At 38.0% G+C, this 13333-nt stretch overlaps 1 protein-coding gene across 6 annotated transcripts in view; it reads right to left on the bottom strand.

The window, feature by feature from the left end:
• LOC136829385 (DNA ligase 1-like) overlaps positions 1–13333 on the bottom strand; it is a 658152-nt gene that overhangs the window by 18013 nt on the left and 626806 nt on the right. The window contains exon 1 of one of the 6 annotated variants that reach the window (XM_067087868.1): positions 1903–2245. The exons of the other annotated variants lie outside the window; for them this stretch is intronic. The gene's annotated coding sequence lies outside the window, so the exon portion shown is untranslated. Of the gene's footprint in view, positions 1–1902; positions 2246–13333 lie in introns of those variants that run through there. 6 annotated transcript variants of the gene reach the window in all.

Here is a 13333-nt window from a genome sequence, read left to right as displayed (position 1 = left end):
ATCAAAAGTTAACGGGTCCATGAAATTATTTCTACACCCTAATAAACGCCAGATAATTATTCATCACTTAAAGAAGCACATTTAAATAACCAAATGGCGGATGATACTGAGTGTGTTATCGGTTCTGAAATAGAATTTTCATTTTAGAGCGGCGTATATACCCCGATGTGTGTGTGTGTGTGTGTGTGTCTGTGTGTCAGAGAGAGAGAGAGAGAGAGAGAGAGAGAGAGAGAGAGAGAGATTCGCTTTCATTCATAACTTCAATTACTGCAAAACGCAATGGGCTTCAACATAACTTCAATTACTGCATAACGCAATGGGCTTCAGCATAACTTCAATTACTGCAAAACGCAATGGGCTTCAACATAACTTCAATTACTGCATAACGCAATGGGCTTCAGCATAACTTCAATTACTGCAAAACGCAATAGGCTTCAACATAACTTCAGTTACTATAAATGCAACAGACTCGGGCAAGCATAAGAAAACTTTAGAGGGTATATTATAGTCACGGTAAAATTCAGTGCCCTAATTTCTTTAAACCAAGTTCTATCAACCTTTACAATCCACTTTGCGATAAATATGATTTCTCAGGGTTATTTTATACTTTCCTTACTTATTCTGTGATGAGAATAAGTTTCTCAATTTTCTTTGTGATAAATGTAATGTCTGGAAAGTATTTTTTTTTTATCTGAGATAGGAATTCCACATTTGTGAGTTGTACGCTGAAATCATTGGTAATAAGATACTATGACTGTCACTACTACATATCCTGTTGTTATTATTATTATTATTATTATTATTATTATTATTATTATTATTATTATTATAAAAGTAAAATATAAATCAACTCCGCTGACGCATCTTTCCTAATTATTATTATTATTATTATTATTATTATTATTATTATTATTATTATTATTATTTGGGAGGAATATTATTGACGAAAAGTCATGAAGCGAAACATAAGTACTGATAATCACGGATAGTAACTGACAAGAGATAAATCTGCATTAATAAGGAAACAAACCATCTAATTGTAATTCTATCTTAGTTTTAGAGTCGAGAAACTTGAACTTGAATATCTTGACTGGGAATCTCAAAAACGCTGGGAAAATATTCAGGGGATTAAGTATTTCTAGGTAAGCAAAGCTAACCTAGAAGTACTGAAACCCCTGAAATTTATAAAATCATTGCTGTAATGATAGCGTCGAGATAATCGCAAGAAACTTCGATGTTATTTCTGTGATATTAAAGATCGATGTAATTTCAAATTAAAAATGGTTACTCTACTTCAAAAATGTTAATCCCAAATTAAGAACTAAGGGAGTAAAACTGTTGCACAAATTTAGAACAAAATATAAACAATGATATGAAACTGATGTTTAGGCTTATGAATATTTTTTCTTTTCATTAGCCCCGGTTCACGATTACAGTTCCAGTTTGTTTTGCAACGCCTATTTCCTGCTGATGCGCTTTTTTTAAATATTGCTTAAATGAAAGGCCTCTAATACATATTTATGTTGAAATAATAATAATGTAGATGACTTTCAACTTCCTTTTAAAGTTGGTCATTAGGAATCTACCTTGGCGCTGAATAATCCTGGTGGGTTCCGGCGGTTGGTCTTCAAGACTTAAATTTCATAATCAATCAATTAATTAGGAATCTACCGTTGACAGTTAATTTACAATGACACTGACGAACGCGAACCTCATTCCAAAATATCGTGCGATATAAAAAATTTTCTTGGTAAATGGGGAAGAAGATGATAAGGTCAAAGAGGACGACGTGTAACAGGTGCCCCATTCTCTCTCTCTCTCTCTCTCTCTCTCTCTCTCTCTCTCTCACACACATACAAACACACACACTCACACACTCTGAACTTTAACGCGTGTATTTACGTCACATGGCATCCAGTGTTGAAATGTTCAGTGGCTGGAAATGAACCTCCAAGTTCCCGAGTACAAAGTTGGTTCAAAACTCTTGCGAACACCGTGCTTTCAAGAAGTTTTAAGGCTTTCCGAAGTCGAGACGACCGTTGGTCTGTCCTGCAGCAGCAGGAGAGCGCGAGAGAGAAATCCCGTTTTACGCAGTCCAACAGAAAGAGGCCGAGTTGGACATTAAGACCCGAAGACGTCCTGCAGCAGGCGCGGTCGAGCCTCGAGTAACTCCTCCTGGGGGAAAGTTGCCGGAGGGAACGAGCAGCAGGACTCGCGAGAACAGACGAGGGTCGTAGACTTGACGAATGCATTGTGGGTGGAAGCTTAGTCTTTATAAGAGAGTCCACCCACGCCCGCGCAGCCTCTCTTTGTGAATGGGAGCTCCTGCGAACCTGCCAGAGGTGAGAGGCTCCTGTCTCTCCTCCCTAATTTGTGAATGGGATCCTGTCGGGCTTGCCAGGAGGACGAGAAGTAAAAAGCAACCAACAACATTTGGTTTTACGGCCGTACTCAAACCGCCAACAGGTTTTGCCTTGGAAGAAGGAGCGAAGGAGCTCAATTAACCGCTTCGAGTTGTTCTTCTATTTATCGTTTTCCAATTCTTCGAAGGCGACGCGAACTCTCAACACCTCGAGAGGTATTTTATGAATGGACCTCAAAGAACGAGAGCCGACAGGGGATGCCATCATTCCCTTGCTGGAACGAACTTCGCCGCTCTTCAGCGGCTGGCCGTTTATGGGTCTCTGTTTCACGTTTCAGTTAATTCAGACCAAAGAATCTGAAGGTGATCGAGTTTCAGGTGTGCAAGAGGGAGCTGAAAGCACGAACGAAGTTTGGTGAAAAAATCGACACAAAACTGCTTTCGTATTCAGAAGTTTCACTTGTGTTCTCTGATGAGATGAGAGAGGTATACAGTTATATTAAAATTCTTATGATAACAGAGCAAGTACAGTAAAGCATGAAATATTTTCCTTTTCGACAGATACATATAAAACAACTGGTAAAGAAAAAGTAAATCATTACTGACAAAGGATCCGCTTCTTAATGACGACAAACATTAATTATGAAATTTTAAGTATGGATCATTAACACATGATTGTATATATATATATATATATATATATATATATATATATATATATATATATAATGTTACTATTAATATTAGTAAAAAAGGACTATCCATGCAAATTCATCTGAATGACAATGTACCATTCTACGACTGCAATGCATTATTTATTCTTATTTAGTCAGTGACAGTCATGCCAGTGTGAAATCCAACAATACACCATTTTCATCTTGAAAGAGAAAATAGTTCCTTCTTTCGCCGATATCATGAAGTCGGGACAAACGGACGTGGTCTGAATTGTTAATCAAGTTTTGAATATGAGGTCACCACAAACACGGTTTGCATTGTCACTGATCTGTTACATAATCGTTGCTTAACTAGTGAGACACCATCACTGATAATGACTGATACCTTGGCTTTGCGACAGGTGAGAAAACAAATACAAAACAGGTTATGAAAAATACAAAGATGAAATGAGATTAGAGTAGTAAAAGAAATCAAGAGCGAACTATTTCTGAGGATCAGTGGAACCTCTTCGAAAATCTTTAAATGATCTTTATTAGATATTACTAAGATGAGCTGATTTTGATTCCGTTGTAACGAAAAGCTGAAAGAACAGAGGCAAATCGAACATCTGGTCGTAGGTTCACCATAAAAATACTGCAAGCAAAGTTAATAATTTGACATCTGGGTATCTCTTGACTTACTGAGATATGAAAACCACCTCGAAGTAAGCTATCAGTTTTGACAATTGTATATTGAACTGATAACATTAAAAAGGTCTGGGCCAATTCACGAAAACTGAAATGCAGATCTGCAAACCTTGTTTTTCCCAGCAACTGGTAAACCCGAAGTGTGAACTCGCCATTCAAGGAAAAACGTCTGTTCATCAAACCCATCTAGAAACTTGTAAAAATGGCAACAGAGAGAGAGAGAGAGAGAGAGAGAGAGAGAGAGAGAGAGAGAGAGAGAGAGAGAGGAAATAACTGGAGAAAATCATAAAAGTATGAAATAATAACATTTTGTATATTAGTAAATCGTTGCTGAGTCTTAATTTAAGCAAAACTGAGTTTTCATAATATATATATATATATATATAAATTTCTGACTACGTCGGGATAGGTCTCTCAGGTGGAAAGCAAGGGCGTTACCCACTGGGCCACACAAGTCTAGTTAGCAACTGCACCCAAAGGAATTACCTGGGCAATAACTGCTTGCATAGTTTTCCCAACTTCCCGACTCAGGTTCCAACTTCTTTTAGACTTGTGTGGCCCAGTGGGTAACGCCCTTGCTTTCCACCTGAGAGACCTGGGTTCGATCCCGACGTGAGTCAGAAATTTATTTCTGTTCCACACGTGATTGTGTGTTGATGATTTCTATATATATATATATATATATATATATATATATATATATATATATATATATATATATATATATATATATTTAAACACACACATACATAATTTACACACACACACACACACACACACATATATATATATATATATATATATATATATATATATATATATATATATATATAAATATCACCTACCTACCAGTTTAATCTATCAACCATTCATAATCATCCCTTATTCCATCATCGACGTTAACAATATATACACTGACAATACTGGCACAAGACCTTTCCCAACGCCAGCAGCATTGAACTGATTACCCTATTTGGCTCGGAGGTAGCCGGGAGGAACCTGCAGAAATATCATCAACCACTCAGGCGGGGTCTTCGAAACTATTCACCGAACCTCATGCAATATTCATAGCGTCAGGTGGGTTTCCAGGTATAGTGTATGCATAATGGGCATTCTCAGTCATTATTGAAATTCATTAGCTTGAGCTTTAACTACTTTTATATTCTAAATACTATGGCACTGCACACATAACAGAACCATATAGGAACCACTGGCATTCGAATATTATGTAGTTAAAATAGCGAAGTCATTTTCCAAATCAGTAAGCTGGTTTCGGTCTCATTAAATACAGAAGGTAATGAAGTGCAGACGGCATATTCTATCATTTTGTGTAATGGAACACTGTGTCCCAAGGCTTTGTTGATATCTAATCAAAGGCAGCTGCATGAAATGAAGGATATTTCACCACTGAAGACGTAATTTACGCCACAAGAGGTTTGCTACTACTCAGAAGAATTTAAGTCTCTTATGTTATAGTATTTTATTCGTGCATTAACCTATGGGGAATATCGGTCAGTTATTTTCATTAATTCTTTGTTCATTTCCTTGCACAATTTTTCTACTTTTAAGGTAGTTTTAGATACATATTAAAAACTAAAATTACCTTACCAAGGAGAACATTTGTGCCAGGAAACAAACAAAGAATTACAGAAGTCTCTGATATTTGTTTACCTACTTATCTATGATTGAGTCGAGCCATATATCAGTAATAATAATAATAATAATAATAATAATAATAATAATAATAATAATAATAATAATAATAATAATAATAATAATACAAAAGTAGATATTGTAGAATGAAATGTTCCATCACTTGCGGGCTATTTCTAACATCATAATTGCATCAAAATTCCAGTATGTAAAAATGTTAAGAGTTTGACAGTTTACTGATTCATGAATTCAAAGTTATCTAGAAACAGCAGAAGAAATGACAGAGATTTCCGGTTCTTTCATACTCTTTTTCATGATCTCATACACATCAAATTTCTATATATCATAATGGCGGTTTTTCCTGGCTTCCCCCAAATCAATGTTTGCCCCTTCCGTAAATAAGCTTCGACGTAGCCTCGCATATCCTGTTACTGGAGGGAGTTTCACATTCCCTTTAAAGACAAATGCTCTCTCACCCAGCGTACTCGCTCCAGCATTTCGTGGAAAAGGGATGTCTCTTAACAATATACGTTTTGGGAAGTTTCTAGGTACTTTCATTTCAGTTTTACTTGGAATTTCGTCCGAGGGAAATTGACCAAGTTGCCAAAATTTCTAAGCCCAGTCAGTGCCTTTATACCGATTGATACAAAAATCTCCTCGATAAAAAAAAAAAAAAAAAAGACTGGCCCGAAAGGTGAAAACGGTGGTCAACAATCGTACCCGGGGACTGAATAAAAAAGTCAAGGAGACTCGAGAAATGATGAATGTGCGGAGACCCATGCTGGGATGTCAAGACGAGGCGTAATTTTTTTTCTTTCATGTAATTCTATTTTCGAAACATAATTGATACGTTTCCCTTGATTGGCATTAAATCTCATCTCGTTGGCAGAGTTTTCAGCGGGACAAGCTTTAATATCACCGCCAGATGATGGATGTAGCATGCCCCGCGAGGGGCCGGCGACTACCGACGCTCGGGGGCTTACAATAAGAGAAGCCTTCCACGATAGAGTTGTGAATAGAACTCACCCTCGATGCTTACCCTGCGGTTTCTTGTACGCCAGACAAATGCGACTGTCTACTCTGACAAATTCTTTTTCCAGGATCAATTAATAAGTTGAGAGGACCTGCACAGTTGTCTCTGAGAAAATCTTGAACACAGACAGAAAAGAACGCAAGAACGATGACCAAAAATAAAAAAAAATGTAACCTACTGCGTTTATCACAATGATTCTAGCACGAGAAAAAATCCTACTTTCGCTCTGTATATTATTTTATGTCTACTAGATTTATATTTTCTTACACTAAAAAGGGGATATACTTACAGGATAAAAGCGAGAAAGAAAACAAATGACTTCAGGATTCCCTTAACAAGGAGAAGGGTTCCTGTGAGCGAGTGTATGGGGAAGGAGTTTTAGGCCTGACAAGCGTGGCAGGATATAAAGGCATACACACTTTCTCCAGAAAAAGAAACAATGACCTTTAAATAAACATAGGAGGGGCATTGAGAGAGAGAGAGAGAGAGAGAGAGAGAGAGAGAGAGAGAGAGAGAGAGAAACATGAAATGAAAATAAAGAACTAAAAATAAAGAACTATATACAGCAGTTTAGAGGATATGTTACGGATGACTAGTTGAACCTAATCCTTATATATGTGTTTATCTATCACTGTCATATATATATATATATATATATATATATATATATATATATATATATATATATATATATATATATATATATATATATATATATATATATATATATATATATATATATTAACACACACACACACACACACACACACACACATATATATATATATATATATATATATATATATATATATATATATATATATATATATATATATATGAAAAATGGTTGCCAACACTAACGTCCCAAGTGTAAATCCTTATTACGTCAATAAGTTACTCCAGAATTTGCATTTCATCTCTGCGCTTTTTTCACCCAGCTGACATTAACCAAAAACCTCTAAAACCCCAACGGAGCTCTTTATCCCAATTCCAGACCTGGCCCTTACCCCATCCACCCACCTCTGATCCCCCAAACCAACGAAACCACCTTCCCCCCCACAATCCACGAAGAAGACTGGGCAATAAAGATCGCTGACTGCAATAAAGGTGCAAATAAAGAGATGTAGTTGTGTGAACTTTCTCGCACCACATGATCTCTCTCTCTCTCTCTCTCCAGGAGGAACCACTCCTCGTACTGGCCATATACTGATCTATAACGAGACGTATATTTGACAGACCGTAGTTAGTCATCGCCATGATGGGCTCTCTAAGGGAGCAGAATTACCTTGGTAACGGGTTCGATTTTCTAAAAGACGCTTAAATATCCTCAAAACCGGATAAGTAGATCGACGAAACATGGCCCCAAAAAACTGAAACAAAAATGGGCTTTTGAGACTGTGAATGAGACACTTAAAACGCCATTAATTCATTAAAAATTTGACCGCTATTCGCCGGTGGGTCTTGTGAAACAAGAGCTTAAAAACTCCCCTTGAATTCATTATAACCCTGACCAGTGTTTTAACCACGGGTTATTCTGCTACCACAGGTTAATGGCTGTACCGAATCGTTCACAAAACCTATAAAAATAATTCAGAGAATCAACTCGCTTGAATTACATACTCCCTCCTCAACAGTCTATGAATAATACGCTCCTTTTGACTTGAGATCAAATAAGAGTATTCTAATTTACCCGTTAAGCTAAAGTGTGCCATGTCAAATCTACAATAATTACTAATCAAACGGTGAGAAGACAACGGCCATGTTATATAAAGTTGAATCAAAGGGCTCAGATTTGCGATAAGATGGAAAATTCCCCTCTCCCCCCCCAAAAAAAAAAACAATAAATTGGCCCGCATATACGAGTGAATAGATGACAATATAAAGGTCTGGTGATACGAAGTTAAAAAAAATATTGCAGATAATTTCATGGAAATTAAACCACTTGACCTTGAACACTGAATATGATAGGAATCTACCCAAATATAATGGCAAGACTGAGTATAACTGATCGTGTGTGTGTTGAATAGAAAGCATTCTAGAAGTAAGTTCTTTTGGAAGAAACACAAATGAAAAGCTGTTCTGTCTAACAGTGGTGAGTAATATGAAATGTCCCTGAAGAATGAGATTACCACAAATCTGCGACATCTGTTCACCAGTAAACTAACAAGATCGCTGAATAAAGAGAATATTTCCACCAGTGACAGTCAATAGTGCATGAACCGACTCACGTCCATGAAAGCGGGTGGTCATTACCATTATTAATTTTCTATTGCAACAATAGATTACAAACTGCAGTGCCTGAACGGTGGGTTTTGTGTGACACCCCCTCCACCCCCTACCCCAATCCTCAGCTATATGGTTTGGATGGCCACAAACACTTACCTCTCATCTATTGATATGGAAATAATATGTATGCCTGGGTTTATTATACCTGCTAATCTGTTCTTGAGATACTGTATTTAGCTTACGCAGAGTCACGGGCGAGGACGTTACATACCCAAACTTTGTTGACGGATGTAATAGTAACGTCAACAATATTATTTGTTTGTTCCCAGCAGGTTGTTTATGTCTGCATTGTTTACACCAAGGCTAAAATGCATAGCCATGAAGTTAAGGGGATGGACGATCCATAAAATTAGAAGATACTAAATAAGAGACCATGAAAATAATGGAACTCTAACCCAATAAACACTACATGATACGAGGATGCCCAGACAAGCACGCCGTTGCTTCAAGTTTGTAGGTGTGTGGGCATGTGTATAAATGGACACCTGACCATGAGGAAAGCTGGTGGGGTTGAGGGTGGGGAAAGGGAGGGGAGGGGAGGAGGAGGGGAGGAGGAAGGGTAGAGGAGACGAAGGCTATAATGCCGGGAATCTTACAGCTCCTTGGGTCTATAATCACCAGGGGAGCCGTCCTGAGGACCCTCCGTCGAAATATCCGTCATCAGGCGAATGTAATGATGCAGTCGCTGCCATCGATAACATCCAGTTTGTTTAACAGACACGTCATGAAAAAAAAAAACGAAGGAAAATGGAAGTTCTGGTGGCTTGTTAAGTGCTTGGTACGACGGTAGGTAAATAAACACCGCAGGTTGTGATCAGCCATCGTGGCGTGTTATTTTCCACTCGAAGGTATTCGTTCCTTGAGCTGTTTCGGAAGAAGAGCGTTCTTCGAGGTATAAATTCTTTTTCGGGCGTTTTAGGGAGGGCTGTTTCGCACTTCATACAAACCACGAATAAGTTCCATAAGGGTTAGTGGTAGGGGTGAACAAAGTTCCGACTTCTTCAATACCTGACCTGCACTTGTGCTTACTTATTCTGAAATATATATTTATTTATTTATTTATCTACCAACGCCACAGTTCTTCAGTATTTTTCATCCATTTTTTCTCTCATCAATGGCCACTGCAATCCAAAGAAATGTGCTTAACAACTCATAGCCTTATCGGGCTGTTCTATGTGAATGTGCTCATTATGAAATAATAATAATAATAATAATAATAATAATAATAATAATAATAATAATAATAATAATAATAATGCAAAAGGTAACATTCCCCCTCATTTTTCTTTCTTAAAATTTTACTTTATTTTATTTCGAAAGGAATGCAATTCTCAGCTTATAAATGAAACACATGAAAATATAACTTCGATCAAAGTGAAACTCTTGTGCACCTGCAAGAACCCAACATAGTTACAACATCGACCTTTTCTAGGAACGTACTAGTACCAAAATTCCCCCCCACCCCACCCCCACCCAAACTTCCGCCAACGCTTCGTTCTCTTGCTAGTTAACGAGACTGGCAGCACAAACATGTCCCCAGCTCCCCTTAGTTAACGATAAACTAAGCGAAGCTTCCAACCTCGTAACTCGTCTTAAGGGGGGAGGCGTGTATTTCCATCGCTCCTCCGCCAGCTACCAGACTTGTAAAAATTCCTGGGCGGCCTTCAATCACGCATAAATCACCGTGGTGTACACCGAGTGACTGATCCGGACACGACAGTCACTCCTCCGGGTTCAGGCGCTTTTATCTCCGGGCAGTAAAATCTGTGAAACTGGTCATTCGGGTGACACAGGGAGGCGCTGCAGAGAGAGAGAGAGAGAGAGAGAGAGAGAGAGAGAGAGAGAGAGAGAGAGAGCTTTCGGCTTAAAGCTTATATTACGTTTTCACTCAGACGAATCTGGTCAGCTGGCTTTTGCAACTTGTTATTGATAGTTAAGATGTGTTATTTTTTCTTTACACTCATCCGTTTCATGTTTTTTTTTAATGAAGACGTTTATTTCATCAAATAATTAACAATTTGACACGTCAAGAATAGATTAACGTAATTCTTTATTAGCTATAGGTTTACCTTTGCGTCCTCCAAATCCATCTATCGTAAAATGATCAGAGCAGATATAGCCTAACTGTTATTGTTATATGAACAATTTACCAAATAGCAGGGTCATTTGTCTTCATTTCATAAGGCTGGTTTGATTCGTTTACTCTGAAATTAAGGATGAACATTAAAGTGAGATCGAGTTAAAGAAAGTGGACAGCTAAGTGGGAATAGACCATATGAAGTAGGTAAAAGAAAAACTGTAAATGCGTTCCGCGTCAGGCATACTCCGATAAATAACCCCCTCCCCCCCACCCCACCCTTTTCCGGACAACAACCTGGAAAAATGATATACATTTATTTAGTAGTTCCCTTAACACTAGACGCAATTATAAATAAAATAAATCGTAGCCACCAGAGAATAAATTTCTTTACCGTAAATAACTGCAGGATAATGTTAACAATTGAGTTTCACCGGAAAATATATACGAGTTAAAAGTTGTAGGCATGACGAATCTCAAAATGCACATATCGAATTCATTATTCGCGCAATTCGAAACTGGGATGGCACAATATGCAAATGAGACGCAGATCACTTTATAAGTATGTAAGCAGTTCACTGAACCCAAGAAATATTTTGAACTGTTTATGCATATATGTGTATTTGTAAGGAGGATTGTGGATATAACGCTGAATTGTTTGAAATTTATCAGTGACAATGAGTAAAATGGTTCGACCTGCTGTTGATGAGATTTCTATGTCAATGAATGAGGCAGGTGTGAAGCTGCAGCAGCTCTAAGTATGAAGAGGGCTCATTCAGGTCCTGACATTTAGAAGATAAATACGACAGTGGTTGTTATTTAAAGATGGGATAAAATCTAGACATAGTTTTGTATGCAATACGATGAAGCTAAATTTTACGGACAATTATTTTACACGATACAATACCTTATAAGACGTACATATTCATAACTGAACAGAGGCTTTAAACCTTTATGTTTGTGTTAAAATAATATCTTTCATTATTATCTACAATGAGCAAGGCTAACGAGCATGTGAGAATGGATACCTATAGACCAATGGAAAATAATTATATAATAACCGCTCTCTCACGGGGAAAAACGCCTAGAACCTGAATAGTTCAACAAATTTCGCTGAATATCTGGCCAGCGCTATACTTAATGGAATAATCAACTTTAAAAAAATCAAGCGTAATATATTGGTTAAAGTTGGGATTACGCACTCACAAAAGTGGATCCAATACATCATCAGATATTTTCAGCTAGTACTAAGGAACAAAAAAAAAAAAGCGTATAAATATCTTTCGCAATGTGCCACCACACAGACAAAGCCGATGGGTGGGCGAGCTTCCTCGGCGACTACACAATGCTACACATGCAGAGAGACTCTCCTAGGGGTTTGTTTTGTCGGCCGCCGGGTCAGAACGAAATGATAAATTCGTGCTGTAGTTCTGCGGGTAGAGGTCACAACAGCTCCTTTACCTCGTGGGTGGGGGTGATGGATAAGATAGAGCAGGAGTAGATAGCGAGGGGTGGGTGGCGAGGAGGAAGGGGGTGGGGGAGGGAACGGACAAGCTTAGCAGAAGGCCGTCGGAGCTGAGGCACGAGGGTACCCATAGCATACAGAAAATGTACTCCACCAAAGAAGGAGGACACACCGTCTGAATAGACAATGGGGATTGCCTGGGCATGTAGTGTAGAAACGTTCTAAATGGAATATTTTGACGCCCGTGGGGAGCAGGTGCTTCCTTACTTAAATCTGACCCATGTGTTTGTTTTTTCATGTAATGCAAAGACAGCTTCCGGAAAGAGTTGACTTATTGTCTGGACTCTAAACCAATGAATTGCGGGTTTACTGCAAATGATACCGCATCTATTTCCTACAAATAGCTGACTGATTACCAAAGCAAAAAAAAAAAAAAACCAACTGGCTGAATTAGAAAACAATGCCATAAAGAAAGCAAATACCTCAAGAAATCTGATAATGCTCCCGACTTCTGCTCGAGGTTTATGACCAACCTTTAACAACGTACTTAAAGAAGCATGCACGCTCCTCGAGTTTCCTTGACCATTCGTAAGAACACATTGTACACCTTTTTCTTACTGGTAATTTATCATTACTAAATCTCACTTGAATTTTTTCTAATCCTTCATTAAACAGTATAATTTATTTCACAGTGCACATTCCCAGTCCAAGAATTTATCCACAGTTGTTGTTGTTGCTTCAGATCAAGGTGGCCTTATGCCAGCACAAAATGTTGCACCTGGAGCACCTAGGGTTCACTGGTTAATAACCACCTGAGAATCTAAAGCTCATTGGACAATGCCCAGAATTTATTCTTGAAATGTACACTGCGCCAGTCGTCACGCGGTCACTAAAGTTAAACAAAGGTTTAAATAAATTAAACCTAAACCGAGTCAAAACTTATTCAATAAAGATTCATTTTAAAAAAAAAGAACAGTTCCTCCAATTCTGCCTTTTCCGATCCTCCATCGTCCATCACATTTTGATTCCTAACCCAACACTCGAAGGATCTTTTTACGTCCCGTAATCATACTGAGCAAAACTCTTTGGCAGTGTG

Source organism: Macrobrachium rosenbergii, chromosome 44, assembly GCF_040412425.1.
Source record: "Macrobrachium rosenbergii isolate ZJJX-2024 chromosome 44, ASM4041242v1, whole genome shotgun sequence".
Classification (NCBI taxonomy): Eukaryota; Metazoa; Arthropoda; class Malacostraca; order Decapoda; family Palaemonidae; genus Macrobrachium; species Macrobrachium rosenbergii.
Note: the sequence above shows the minus strand (reverse complement) of the source record. Positions and strands in the feature narration are given on the sequence as shown.